This window comes from Myodes glareolus, chromosome 8 (genome assembly GCF_982192425.1).
Source record: "Myodes glareolus chromosome 8, mMyoGla1.1, whole genome shotgun sequence".
NCBI classification, from domain to species: Eukaryota; Metazoa; Chordata; class Mammalia; order Rodentia; family Cricetidae; genus Myodes; species Myodes glareolus.
In genome coordinates, this window is record NC_142033.1 from 9212688 (window position 1) to 9225897 (window position 13210).

Consider the following 13210-nt stretch of genomic DNA (forward strand, 5'->3'; position numbering starts at 1 on the left):
AGAAAATGTCCTAAATGACAGCAGCCGTGCAGTGTCCCGGGCTGGGAAGTCTGCTCGCAGCCTGCGTGTCAAGCCTGTGCTTTCTACTTCCTAGGTTTCCTTTCGCTCTGATTGCTTTTCATCCCCCACTCCTCCGCTAAAGAGAAGGTCGGGGTTGGCGAGTATGTTTTCTGAATAACTTTGTTGTTGTTGTTGTTTTATGAGACAGGGTTCCTCTGTGTAGCCTTGGCTGTCCTGGAACTCCTTTTGTAGGCCAGGACCAGGCTGACCTCCAACTCACAGAGATCCACCTGCCTCTGCCTCCCAAATGCTGGGATTAAAGGTGTGTGCCACCACCACCCAGTTTACTGGACACTTTTTAAGTGTCTAGAGACTGTGCTTGGGCATTTGAACGGTTTAATTTATTAACAACTCTATGAGGACCCTGAAGTGCACAGTCAGTGAGCCGATGGTGATGCCACCACCTGAAGCCACCTTTGCAGCCACTCTGGACAAGGTCAAATTCTAGACAAATGCTTACAGTGTAGCTAAGCATTTACTGTTCTTGTCAGCACACACACGGCAGGGACCTTTAAAGGAGCCCTCCAGTCAGTACCTGGGGTCGCACACACCGGTCTCAATAATTTTTCTCAGAGATTCAGTCTTCACTGCTCAACCTACGGATCCTTATTCTCAAAGCTTGCTGAGCCTGTTTGAAAAAAAAAAAAGCGACCACACAGCTCTGAGGTATCCATCATCCTTCCCCACATCCTTCCCCCCACATTGTTCCATCCTCACAGCAGGCCTGAGAGTGGGTCAGAAAGGCCTCGCTCTCCCTGGCTACCCACGTGGAGCACACGGGTGATAAGAGGACACGGGAGTAAGTTTTCCCCGCATTCTGTCTCCTCACTAGTTCACCAAGCACAGCACTCTGACGCCCCACAGGGCTCTTATCCTACACACCAAGTTGGTCAGTGTTGACACCAGATTCCACAGCAGTCACCAGCTGGACAACCTCTGGTCTAGCCTGGTTCCGACGCTCCTGACCTGGAGATAATATCAGATGCTGAGGTCTCGGGTTCGTTCTCAAGGCTGCTCTAACTTTGGGGGTTAATTGTGAGCACAAGGTTTGATCTGTGCCCCTGACCAATCCTTTATAAATTGGAGCTCCCATGACCCGTTCCTTGAGTTTTACTAATTTGCTAGGATGGAGCAGAGGACTCATTTACCCATGGCCCACAATATATTGGCCTGTTGCTTTGTAATATTCCAAGGGTGTTTCCGAAGCAGATCTGTGGTTGTCTTACTTCCCAGGTTTCCAGTACACCTTCTTCATTCAACAGCCTTGATATAAAGTGATTATTATTTATGCCTGAAATAAGATATCATTTATTATGCTGTTAGTTATTTTATATTCACTGTGACAAAATATCTGATAAAATCTATTGCAGGAATAGACTTTTTTGGCTCATTGATTAGGTGATTAGGTAATCCTCATGGTCAAAGCGTGAGCATGTGGCAGCAAGACCAAGAAGCTCAGCTAGGCATGGTGGCACACACAATTAACCCCAGCACTAGGAAGACAGCGTCGGGAAGATCTCTGTGAGTTCAAGGCCAGCCTGGTCTACAGAGCGAGTTCCAGAACAGCCAGGGCTTCATAGTGAGCCCTTGTCTCAAAAACAAACAAAGAGAATGATTGGCAAGAAGCAGAGGGGGTGAACACTGGTGTTCAGGTGACTTCTCCTTTTCCCCTATTGATTCAGCCCCAGAACCCAGCCCATGCAATGCTCACATTCGGTTAGGTTTTCTTAGGCAGTCCTCTCTGACAATGCCCTGAGACACACTCAGAGGTATCTCCTAGGTGACTCTAAATCACATCGAGTTTGACAACCATGGCGCAAAGTCCCACGCTGACGCTGAATTTCCCATTCAGTGGTATGTGCAGATGCTGACTACAGAAGGCAAATTCCTCCCTGAAACAAGCAAGCAGTAAGGAAACCTTCCTGTTTATCTGCTGCCTCTCTGTGTTAATTCTGACTGGAGAGAATGTAGCGACGATGATTTGTGCTGTGAGTCATTCATATTTTATATTCAATCATAATAAAAGAATATATGACTAGGCAGAACCATACCTAAATGATTAAAGGACATTTGATCTCTACTAAATTAACAGATTTTAGTCAGGGATCCCGGAATAATTATGGCTATGTTCAGTATAACGCGTCCATGTATCTACCAAGTGATTCATTAGATGAGTCACTTCCTCTATTGCCCTCCGCCTAAGAACTATGTTTCCGAAGACCTGCCGATTCCACCTGATTTTCTGTTCCATCTGTCCTCTTACCTTTCATACCTATTCAGGTCCTCAGGGACTGTGGCCCTCTGATATCAATCTTACCTTCAGGACCAGTCCAGTGGGATAAAGCACCATTGACCACATCCTTGCTCAACCCCCAGTCTTTCAATGTCTCCCCTTGCCTACACCTTAGAACTCTTCAGCCAAGAATGCAAGACCCACTAACCTGGTGTCAGGGTTCACAATGTGATACTCAAAAGTATGACAGGTTAGTGTCCTGAGTATTTTGGGGTGAAGGGGTTGGAAGGCCTCAGAAGTAAGTTCTCCCAGAACTCTCCTGCCTTCCTGTCCCATATTCTCTTTGTCTCCTGAAGCAAGTCACAGAATTGCTAAGGTGGGAAGGCCCTCTTCATGTTCCTTGCCATTGGTATTTTGAAAGAAACACTTTCCTCAGCCACAACCAAATAACGTTTTCAGTTGTTTAACTGACTGCTCACTGAAAAAGCAAAAACACTCAGGCCAACTCTCTTCAGATTTATCTATCTATCTCTATCTATTTATTTATTTGAGCAGGGTTTCTCTGTGTAGCATTGCCTTGGCTGTCCTGAACTCACTTTGTAGACCAGGCTGCCCTTGAACTCAGAGATCCACCTAAGGCATGTGCCTTCACCACCCAGCTCTTCAGATGTTTTATAGCAAAATGGATAAACTATTTTCTGATTTCATGGACCAAATGAGTGAGCTTCATCCCATAGGGCTTGACAGACAAGTTGACAAACCATTTCAGTTCAATCCCGAGCCCTGACAAGATTTGGTGTGCATAAGATCGGGTTCCTCTAGCCCAGAAGATACACTGGAAACTTATAAAGACCGACCTCCCGGAGCCATAGAGAGCAGGCGTGCTGAGTGTGATTTGGGTCTCTATAAATATAAAAAGGCAGGTACCCACTTTGTTTTAGGCACACATCTCTGCCAAGCTCCTACAGGAGACAAATACCTCCAGAGAGACATGAAGAAAGAAATAGAATATAGACCACATCTGTATCTGGGGGAAATAAATTGTTGCCTAAATAAGGAATCTGATTTGAACAGAGAGCTTTGGAATGACTTGCAGACAAACCAGGACTCTGAAAAGGACTTGAACTCTGGCTCAATCAACCAATAGAGTTTCAACCCTTCAATCTGAAGCCCAGAGCCAGCCATAGGAAGTTCTATATGAACACAAACTAGACCCTTGGCTTCTTGGATAGGCTCTGCCCTCGAGACTCTTGGGAGCAGCAACTGGACCTCTAGGTGCTAATTTCTAGCAAGAGCATATTCACCAGCACTGCTTCCAAACAAGATGGGCACTCGTTCCCTAGGCATGAAAACAGGAGAGGGAGCTTCATCACATCACGGGAGAAATTGCTTTCCTTCACAACTGGGGGTCTCCTCATTAAAAATTGACCCTAATTTAAAAATTTTATTCTTTTTATTGTATATGTATTGGTATTTTTGCCTGCATATATGTCTGTGAGAGGATATCAGATCAACTGGAACTGGAGTTACAGACAGCTGTGAGCCACCATGTGGGTGCTGGGAATTGAACCCAGGTAAGTAGGGAAGAACAGCCAGTGCTCTTCGTGGCTGAACCATGCCCGGCTTAGAGAAGTTTCTCTGAGTCAGGATTTTAGCCAGGTGTAGTGGCTGGTGCACACCTTTAATCCAAGCATTTAGAAGGTAGAGGTAGGCAGATCTCTGTGGGTTTGAAGCCAACCTGGTCTACATAGTGAGTTCCAGGATAGCTAGAGTTATATAGTGAGACCCTGTCTTGAAAAAAACCAAAATTAAAAAAATAAAAAAGAGGCGGAACTTCGCTGTGCTGCCTAAACTTGCCTTGGATTCCAGGGTTTCAGCCATCCTCAGCTCCAGCCACTGGAGTGACTGGGCCCGCAGGAGCACACTGCCTTCTCTGATCATATTCTAGTTACTTATGCTCTTTACTCTTTTTTAAAAAAATTTAATCATCTTTTTAAATTAAATTATAATCTTTTTATGTGCATTAGTGTTTTTGCCTGTGTGTATGTCTGTGCACCATGGAGGCCAGATATTGGATCCCCTAGAACTAGAGTTCTACATGGTCTGAAGACACAAGGCTGGGACTTGAGTTCAGGTCGTCTGGAAGAGCATCCAGTACTCTATTGCTGAGCCATTTGTCCAGGCTCTCTTCACTCCTTTATTAATAAATGCCTGTTTGCTAGGCAGTGGTGGCATGCACCTTTAGTCCCAGCACTCAGGAGACAGAAGCAGGTTTATCTCCTTGAGTTCAAGGCCAGCCTGGTCTACAGAGTGAGTTCTAGAACAACCAGGGCTACACAGAAAAACCCTTTCTATAAAAGAAAAAAAAGAAAGAAAGAAAGAAGGAAAGAAAGAAAGAGAGAGAAAAAAAGCAATCAAGGAAGAAAGAAAGAAGGAAAGAAAGAAAGAGAGAGAGAAAAGCAATCAAGGAAAGAAAGAAAGAAAGAAAGAAAGAAAGAAAGAAAGAAAGAAAGAAAGAAAGAAAGAAAGAAAGAAAGAAAGAAAGAAAGAAAGGCAGGCAGGCCTGTTCTAGCTAAGGTAAATCCTGTCTTAGGCTTTGGCCACTCTGTCACACATTGTCTGCCTTTAAACAAGAGATTTCCATAGGTAACAATTTGTATTCTGTGCACATGCTCAAATTTCTGACTTGCATTTCCTGGTAAAAAGCTTGAGTTCATTTTGTTGTTTTGTTTTGGTGCGGTGTAGGCAGACATGGTGCTGGAGAAGTAGCTGAGAGTCTCATATCTGGCAGGCGACAGGAAGTGGTCTCAGTGTCACACTGAGGGGAGCTTCAGCAAAAGAGATCTCAAAAACCCACCCCCACAGTGACACACTTCCTCCAACAAGGCCACACCGACTTCAACAAGGCCATGTCTCCTAAGAGTGCATTCTGATAGCGCGCCACACTATATGAAAGGAGGGAACTTCGTTTGAGAGATGACCTCCATAAGATCCAGCTGTAAGGCATTTTCTTAATTAATGATTGATGGGAGAGGGTGGGTGGTGCCATCCCTACGCTGGTGGTGTTGGGTTCTATAAGGAAGCAGGCTGAGCAAACCATAGGGAACAAGCCAGTAAGCAGCACCCCTCCATGGCCTCTGCATCAGCTCCTGCCTGCGGGTTCCTGCCCGGCTTAAGTGCCTGTCCTGACTTCCTTTGAATGCCTCATCACAGCCATAGTGACCCTAACTAAGACAAGGTATAAATCAAAGCTTCTCTGCCTTGACACCACTGGGACAAATAACGCATTGCTGGGAACTGGGGGTGCGGAGCTACCCTCTGCACTGTGGGCTGTTCAGCAGCATCCCGGTCTCCACTCACTAGGTGTGAGTAAAGGTTCTATCCCATCAACTACCCCCCACTGACCAGGCTGTGAGGACGAGGGGTCACAGGGATTGAGGGAGCTTGTGAGCTGCTGGATACCTCAGTTCCCCCATGTAGTCATGTCTGCAAGAAGAAGTGTTATTTCTGTGAAAATCCCGCCATCGTATGACTTCGGCACTTTGTGTTTCTACATTGTGCTTCAATTCAAAGTGTACTGAAATGGAAGAGAGCTAACAGCAGTGGGCCACTGGCCGCGCAGAGGAGTAAAGACTGAACGAAGAGAAGGGAAAGCAGGGCAGGGGCGTGGTGGTGGTATAGCATGTACCGTAAGAATTTCAGACAGGAAGTCCAAACAGGATGTGAACAAATCTACAGGTCAGGGTCACCTAAGGAGTTCTGAGATCCAGGATCTGCGTGTTCGTCTCCAGGCTAAAAGAAAGAGCAAGCCACTGAGGCAAATGTTACCAAGGTGACTCATAAGTGAGCCGGGACGTGGGTGACGAAGCTGATGGGAAACTTCTGCTCCCAGCGAGGCTTACTCGGACCTTCTCATCCAGCTGTTTCAGCTCCATCTGGGACTGATATCAGAATGTCCTGTTCTCAAAAGTCACTCATGGGGTTGGGGGTAGGTGGGTGAGCTGGCTCAGCGGGAAAGCACTGAGTTAGCACCCGGGACCCACAGGCTGGGACGAGAGTCCCGATAGCAGAAAGTTGTCTCCTCCACACACGAATTGCAGCATCCTCACCCCGCAATGCGCACAAATAAATAAATAGATAAACAAATAATAAAAAAGCTTCCTCACTGGTACTTTCTTTCTACATCAAACACGGAAAGTGTATCCCTGTTTTGCACTAGTCCATCCAACAAGTAAGTGTGTCTGTTGCTATGTATGTGTATCTACAGGACTAAATAATAAATGTAGACTATTTAAGACACTGTCTAGGGTCCTGGAGAGATGGTTTAGTGGCTATAGCACTCACTGGTCTTACAGAGGACCTGGGTTCAACTCCCAGCACCCACCAGGTGGCTCACAACCATCAGTAACTCCAGTTTCAGGTAATCTAATGTCCTCTTCTGACCTCTTCGGGTACCAGGCACAGGCGTGGTACACATATACATGTACACAAAATAGATCCAGTATAGGCCCTGGGAAAGTTTTTAAGCTTTGGATATTTTTATTAGTATATTTTCCATATTGGTGTGGTGAAAGGATTTTACCCTATGGATTTCTTCCCCAGAGCAGTGTTGGTTTTGATTAAAGTGATTTTCCATTAAAACACACATTCTTCCATCTTTAATGGCTCGTACACATATGGACAGTGGTGGTATGAGTTATAGGTGCACCTGATACACAGAAACATGTGCGTGCACATGTGCCGATTCCCATAGAACATTTTTATTCTTGTTCTTCAAAGGGATGAGAAATGATCATCTTTAGTTCATATTTTATTTTTTGAGACAAAGTCACTCACTTTACATGACCCTGGCTGGCCTGGAACTCACGATGTAAACTAGGTTTTCGATGCGCACCACACCTATCTTTAACTTTTAAAAAATATTTTATTTTTTTATTCATGTGTGTGTATGCCATGTGTGTACAGATGCTCGAAAACTCCAGAAGGAATGTCAGGTTCCCCGACCTGGAGTTATAGACAGCAAACAGCTGTCTGACCCGGGTACTGGAAATTGACTTCAAGTCCACTGGAAGAGCAATACAAGCTCCTAACCACTAGCTGTCCATCTCGTCAGCCCCAGGTCCCTGGTATATTTTTATCTGATTTGATTTTCTTAAAGGTTTATTTTGCTGGGTGGTGGTGGCGCACGCCTTTAATCCCAGCCCTCGGGAGGCAGAGGCAGGCGAATCTCTGTGAGTTCGAGGCCAGCCTGATCTACAGACCGAGTGTAAAGGATCATGCCTTCAAAGCATCCTTGAGGCCCGAAGTCTATTCCTATGATGGTTAATCTTGACTGATATCTTGACTGGATTGAGAGACACCTAGGAGATTAATAGAGTGCACCCCAGGTGTGTCTGTAAGGTGTTTCCAGAGAGGAACCACCAAGGAAGTGTCTTGGTTACTCTTCCTTTGCTGTGAAGAGACAAGATGACCAAGGCAACTTATCAAAGAAGCATCTTAATGGGTGTTTGCTTGCAGTTCAAAGGGAGAGTCCGTAGCCATTATGTTGGGGACGTAGGGGGCAGACAGGCAGTCATGGTGCTGGGGCAATAGCTAAGCTCTCACATCTGATCCACAAGCAGGAGAGAGAGAGAGAAAGAGAGAGAGAGGCAAACTAGGTGTTGGCTTTTAAAGACCCACCCCAAGACACACCTCCTCCAGCAGGACAACACCTTCTAATCCGTCCTAAACAGTCCACCAACTGGGTACCAAACATTCAAACATATGGACCTATGGGGGCCATTCTCATTCAAACCACCACAGGGCAAAACCCCACCCTGAATGTGGGAGGCACCGGCCCATAGTATAGGAACCTAGATATAGTAAATGCAGGAGACCTAGGAGAAGGCACACTAATGCCAGTATTTGCTCTAGCTACCAGCTCTGTTCCCACCGTGAGGTAAGCCGATTTGCTCTACCAGGTGCTTCCCACTGTAATGGATGAAACTTCTGAAACCCAGAGCTGAAATGAATATTTCCTCAGGTATCTCCCACAGCACTGGAAACAGCTCACTGGTGCCATCCAGACTGAATAGCACACTCTCTCTACAATGTAGTCTTGCTCCTAAGTATTTCTCATACAGTAGATTAAGCTCATATCATTTGCCAACTACAGTCCAATAGTAATATCATAGTGTGTTGTAGGGAGGGGCCCGCTTGTTCTTCCCGGCTGCCCAGCTAGCTTAGCCCTGAAATAACCACACAGAAATTATATTAATTAAATCACTGCTTGGCCCATTATCTCTAGCCTCTTATTGGCTAATTCTCACGTCTTGATTTAACCCATTTCTATTAATCGTATATTGTCACGTGACAGTGGCTTACAGGGAAAAATTCGACATGTCTGTCTCTGGCGGCTTCATGGTGTCTCTCTGACTCTGCCTCTCTTCCTCCCAGTATTCAGTTCTGTCTCTGCTGCCTACCTAAGTTCTGCCCTATCAACTAGGCCAAGGCAGTTTCTTTATTCATTAACCAATGAAAGTAACACACAAACAGAAGGACTTCCTACACCAATAGTGTGCACTGTCTCTGAAGGATCCTGAGTATACAAAACAGGAACATTCTGGAATCAATTACCAAAGCTTGCTCTATGTAGCAAAGTATGGAGATCATATGTTGCCACCCTTGCATCTGACCTTGCTTCCTATTCCAAAAAGCTGCCATCTTGTTTGTTTTGAGACAGGATCTACCTACATAGCACAGGATGGCCTGGAACTTGCTATGTAGCCTAGGTTGACCTTAAATTCACAGCAATTCGCTGCCTCAGGATCTCATGTGTTGAGATTACAGGCCTGAGCTATCACATTCAGAGAAAAGCCAACCTGTTTCTTGATTCCCATGGCTCTGGCAAACTGTTTCCTTGACATTATCTTAAACTCCTTCTACTGCCTAGACTGTTCTACTTCCCAGTCTGGACAGTGCCCTCCAGTCTTCTCCAGAGCAGGGTAAGTCTGTCTCTGCTGCTAAGAAAATAAACGCATAAAAACAGATTGTGCCCGGATTAGGGGTGCAGGCTTCTTCAGCTCGGACCCCCAGGTCTGATTCTGATCTTCTGTTGCAGTCAGACCAAAAATATTCCTGTCTGCGTTTGTTCTGATTGAAAAACCATCACTTCTCTGCAGCTTATATTTGTCATATGCAGGAACCTCTCGTTTTCAGATCTTTAGTTTTGCCCCTGAAGAAGCCCAGTTAGCAGAATTATTCTTCTCTTCTTTCTTTTCCTTCTCCTCTTCCTCTTCTGCAAGTTCTGCTTTTAGCTGCTTTTTCCTCCTTATACAAATCTCAGGTCAACTCACTCCTGTTTCTTTATTATGTGCAATACCCAGGTGAAGCTTAGCTACTGGATGGAGGATGCTGAGTGGATTATACTTTTCTTGCCCTGCAGCACAATTAATTAAAAGCCAGAGACAGAAATGGGGATTCAATCTGAAGGTCAGAAAAGCAAAGCAGCCAGCAACTGATTCTTACCTCTACCTCCTTCCAAAATGGCAATCCTACCTCCAGGAATCTCAGAATGAGTCTGTGTGAGGGCTGTCTCCTCCCGTTTTATATTCTTCCTTAGGGCTGGGATTAAAGGCGAGCACCACTACCACCCGATTTCTATGGCAAACTAGTGTGGCTACTGGGATTAAAGGTGTGTGTTACCACTTTTAAAAGTGTGCTCTGTAAGGCAGGTCAGTGAGGCTGTTTTATTCTCTGAACTTCAGGCAAGGTGTATTTATTAAAATACAAACAAAATATCACTACATTGTTTTTTTTTCGGTTTGATTTTCAGAGATCGCTGCTGGCAAGAGGAGCCAGAAGACACTTAAGGTCATGTTCAACCTCCTTAGCGATCAGGGAAATGCAAATCAAAACCACTTTGAGATACCATCTTACACCTGTCAGAATAGCTAAAGTCAAAAACACCAACGATAGCCTATGCTGGAGAGGATGTGGAATGAGGGGAACACTCATCCATTGTTGGTGGGAATGCAAACTTGTGCAGCCACTGTGGAAATCAGTGTGGCAGTTTCTCAGGAAACTGGGAGTCAACCTCCCTCAGGACCCAGCAATTCCACTCTTGGGAATATACCCTAGAGATTCCCTAACATACTACAAAAGCATTTGTTCTACTATGTTCAAAGCAGCACTATTTGTAATAGCCAGAACCTGGAAACAGCCTAGGTGCCCCTCAATAGAAGAATGGTTAAAAAAGGTGTGGAACATATACACATTAGAGTTTTACTCAGCGGTAAAAAACAATGACATCTTGAATTTTGCATGCAAATGGATGGAAATAGAAAACGCTTTACTGAGTGAGGTAAGCCAGACCCAAAAAGAGGAACACGGTATGTATTCACTCATAAGTGGATTCTAACCATAATTAAAGGTCTTTGAGCCTATTATTCGTGATCCTAGAGAAGCTAAATAAGAAGATGAACCGGATTTAGATTTAAAAGCAATCATGCTAGACAATAACGCCGAGGGAGCCTTCTCTTCTTACCTTTTTACAGCACTAGTTAAGGAGTTTTCGGGGTACTCATTAAGCGTACATGTTCCTCAAGCCATTCTCAGAAAAACCGAATCCAAATGTATAAGCAAACCCTTCAAATCAGTGGTTCTCAACCTTCCTCATGCTGAGACACTTTAATCCAGGTCCTCATGTTGTGGTGACCCCAGCCATAAAACTATTTCACCACCAGTTCATAGCCATCATTTTGCAGCTATGATGAATTGTAATGTACGTGTTTTGGAGACAGAAGTTTGTTGAGCTGTGAGCCCCAGATCTACAAAATTAGTAAGGGGTTTAACAGCCTTAACTACCGGAGCTTTTCAGGAAGTAAAGTGCAAGAGATAAAGATGCCACCTTCCTCTTTCTGTTCCGTTAAAGGAGGCTGGTGCCTCGGGCGTGTGCCAGCTGTTAAAAAAGAGATCTCGTTAGAATCATATCCCTAGCTCGTGGCTACGGTGGGGAGATGAGTGGATCGTGGTGCCTGGATCGGTACACATGTACACAGGAAGGCCAGCGGTGAGTGGGAAAGCAGACCTGTGGAGTTAGCCTAACTCTGAGCCTCAGTTCCACAATTTACATGTTCTGAGACTTTATGATTCTTGATCTATATCTGTAAAATAGACATGATCATCCCCATGTGAATCCCTGTGCTACAAAGAGCTCCTGAGTAGGAAACGCATGTCAAGACGGTGTCCCAATGCACAGAAATGGTACTGCCACCAGATGGTTCTTTTCTTTCTCTTTTCCCCAGCAGATTCTGGGTTTTCTGGGCTATGCCCACAGCAGGAGTACTGTGTAAATCAAAGAGATTGCATGATTGTATCCCATAAAACTTTAATGGATGTAAAGTGGAAACAAAAAAGAGACCAGATGATACAAACCACTCCTAGAACATGGATTTGTTCCAAGGAGGAACAATAGAGATACGTCACCTATCCGCAAGCTTATTTAATATCTTCCAAGGGTAATTACTACATTATACAATCCCAGACCTAGAAATGACCTCAAGGCTAGGAATGGTGGCAAATGCCTGTAATTGCGGCATTAAAGAGGCTGAAGTAGGAAAGTTGTATGTTCAAGGCAAGACTAGGCTACAGAGCAAGCCACTGATTCAAAAACTAAAGAGACGAAAAGTGACTGTAACTATAGCTATCATTCGGCAGGACTTCCTCGCGGAAACTATGTAAGCCTTAACCAGACCCCAACTCAAGGCTCAGAGTGTTACAAAGTCAGCGAACTCCTGGGTTGTTTGCCCAAACCTCATCACAGAGCTATATAATCACTGCTCTGCACCCCTTTGGGCCCCTGGAACCTCTCCATCACAACCATGCATATCCCTACACACACATGACATTTTCATGCAGTTTCAGGAAGTAGGTGGTCCAGGCACAGGATTGAGAAGCCCTGTGAGTTCAGTTGGATGGACAAACACACAGAAGGAATGAAGCTAGGAGTCCTAGATACAGCCCTACCTGGAAAAACAGGGGGGTTATGTTCTGGAGCTAAAAACAAAAACAGTAGCAGCCACTTATTACTTGTTAAACCCTGTGCTAAGTACTCTCCATATGTTACCTTGTAGAATACTTACCTCAACACCATGTGTGTAATGCTTACCTCAACATCATGTGTGTAACGCTTACCTCAACACCATGCGTGTAATGATTACCTCAAAGCCATGCAAATGATGGTTACCCCAACACCATGTATGTAATATGACCTCAGCACCATGCATGTGATGCTTACCTCAATACCATACAGGAAGCACCATTATTTCCAGTTCATCAGGAAGCATAGAAAGGTTAATAACTTGCCATCTATCATGTGGAAACAGAGTCAGGCAGAGGCTTGGGTTTCAGATGCAAGACTCCTTTCTTCAAACATTTACGGTTTTTAGATCACTCTGAGTATAGCTAAGACGTTCCCAGATGGCTGGCACCTCTGGCTTTCTGGAATGTTCCACACAACCTTAGTCCTAGCCCTTTGCTGTGCTGGTTTTTCCGCAGACAAGACAGCAGCTGGTTCTCTTAGCTCTTCTTTCTCACTGAGGTTTTCCCTTTCAACTCCAGTTAAAACTAGAAGCCATCGACTCCCTACCCCTCTCCCCTGCCTTGTTTTCCCCTCCAGCACTTCTCCACGCCCATGTCGTGCTGTATTGTGTTCACGTTTTCTGGGATGCAAACTCGACATTAATGTCACATTATTAGCTGATTCATACAGGAACCTTCAATAGATGCTAGGTTTGATGAAGATTACAATATTGATAAGTCTCCTCAAGAACCTGGATCCTAGTCAGTATGATGCCATCTGTCTGTAAAATCAGAACTATGGACTTGAAGTGGGGGGATCATGAATTTGAGGTCAGCTTGGATTTCAAAAAGAGGCAC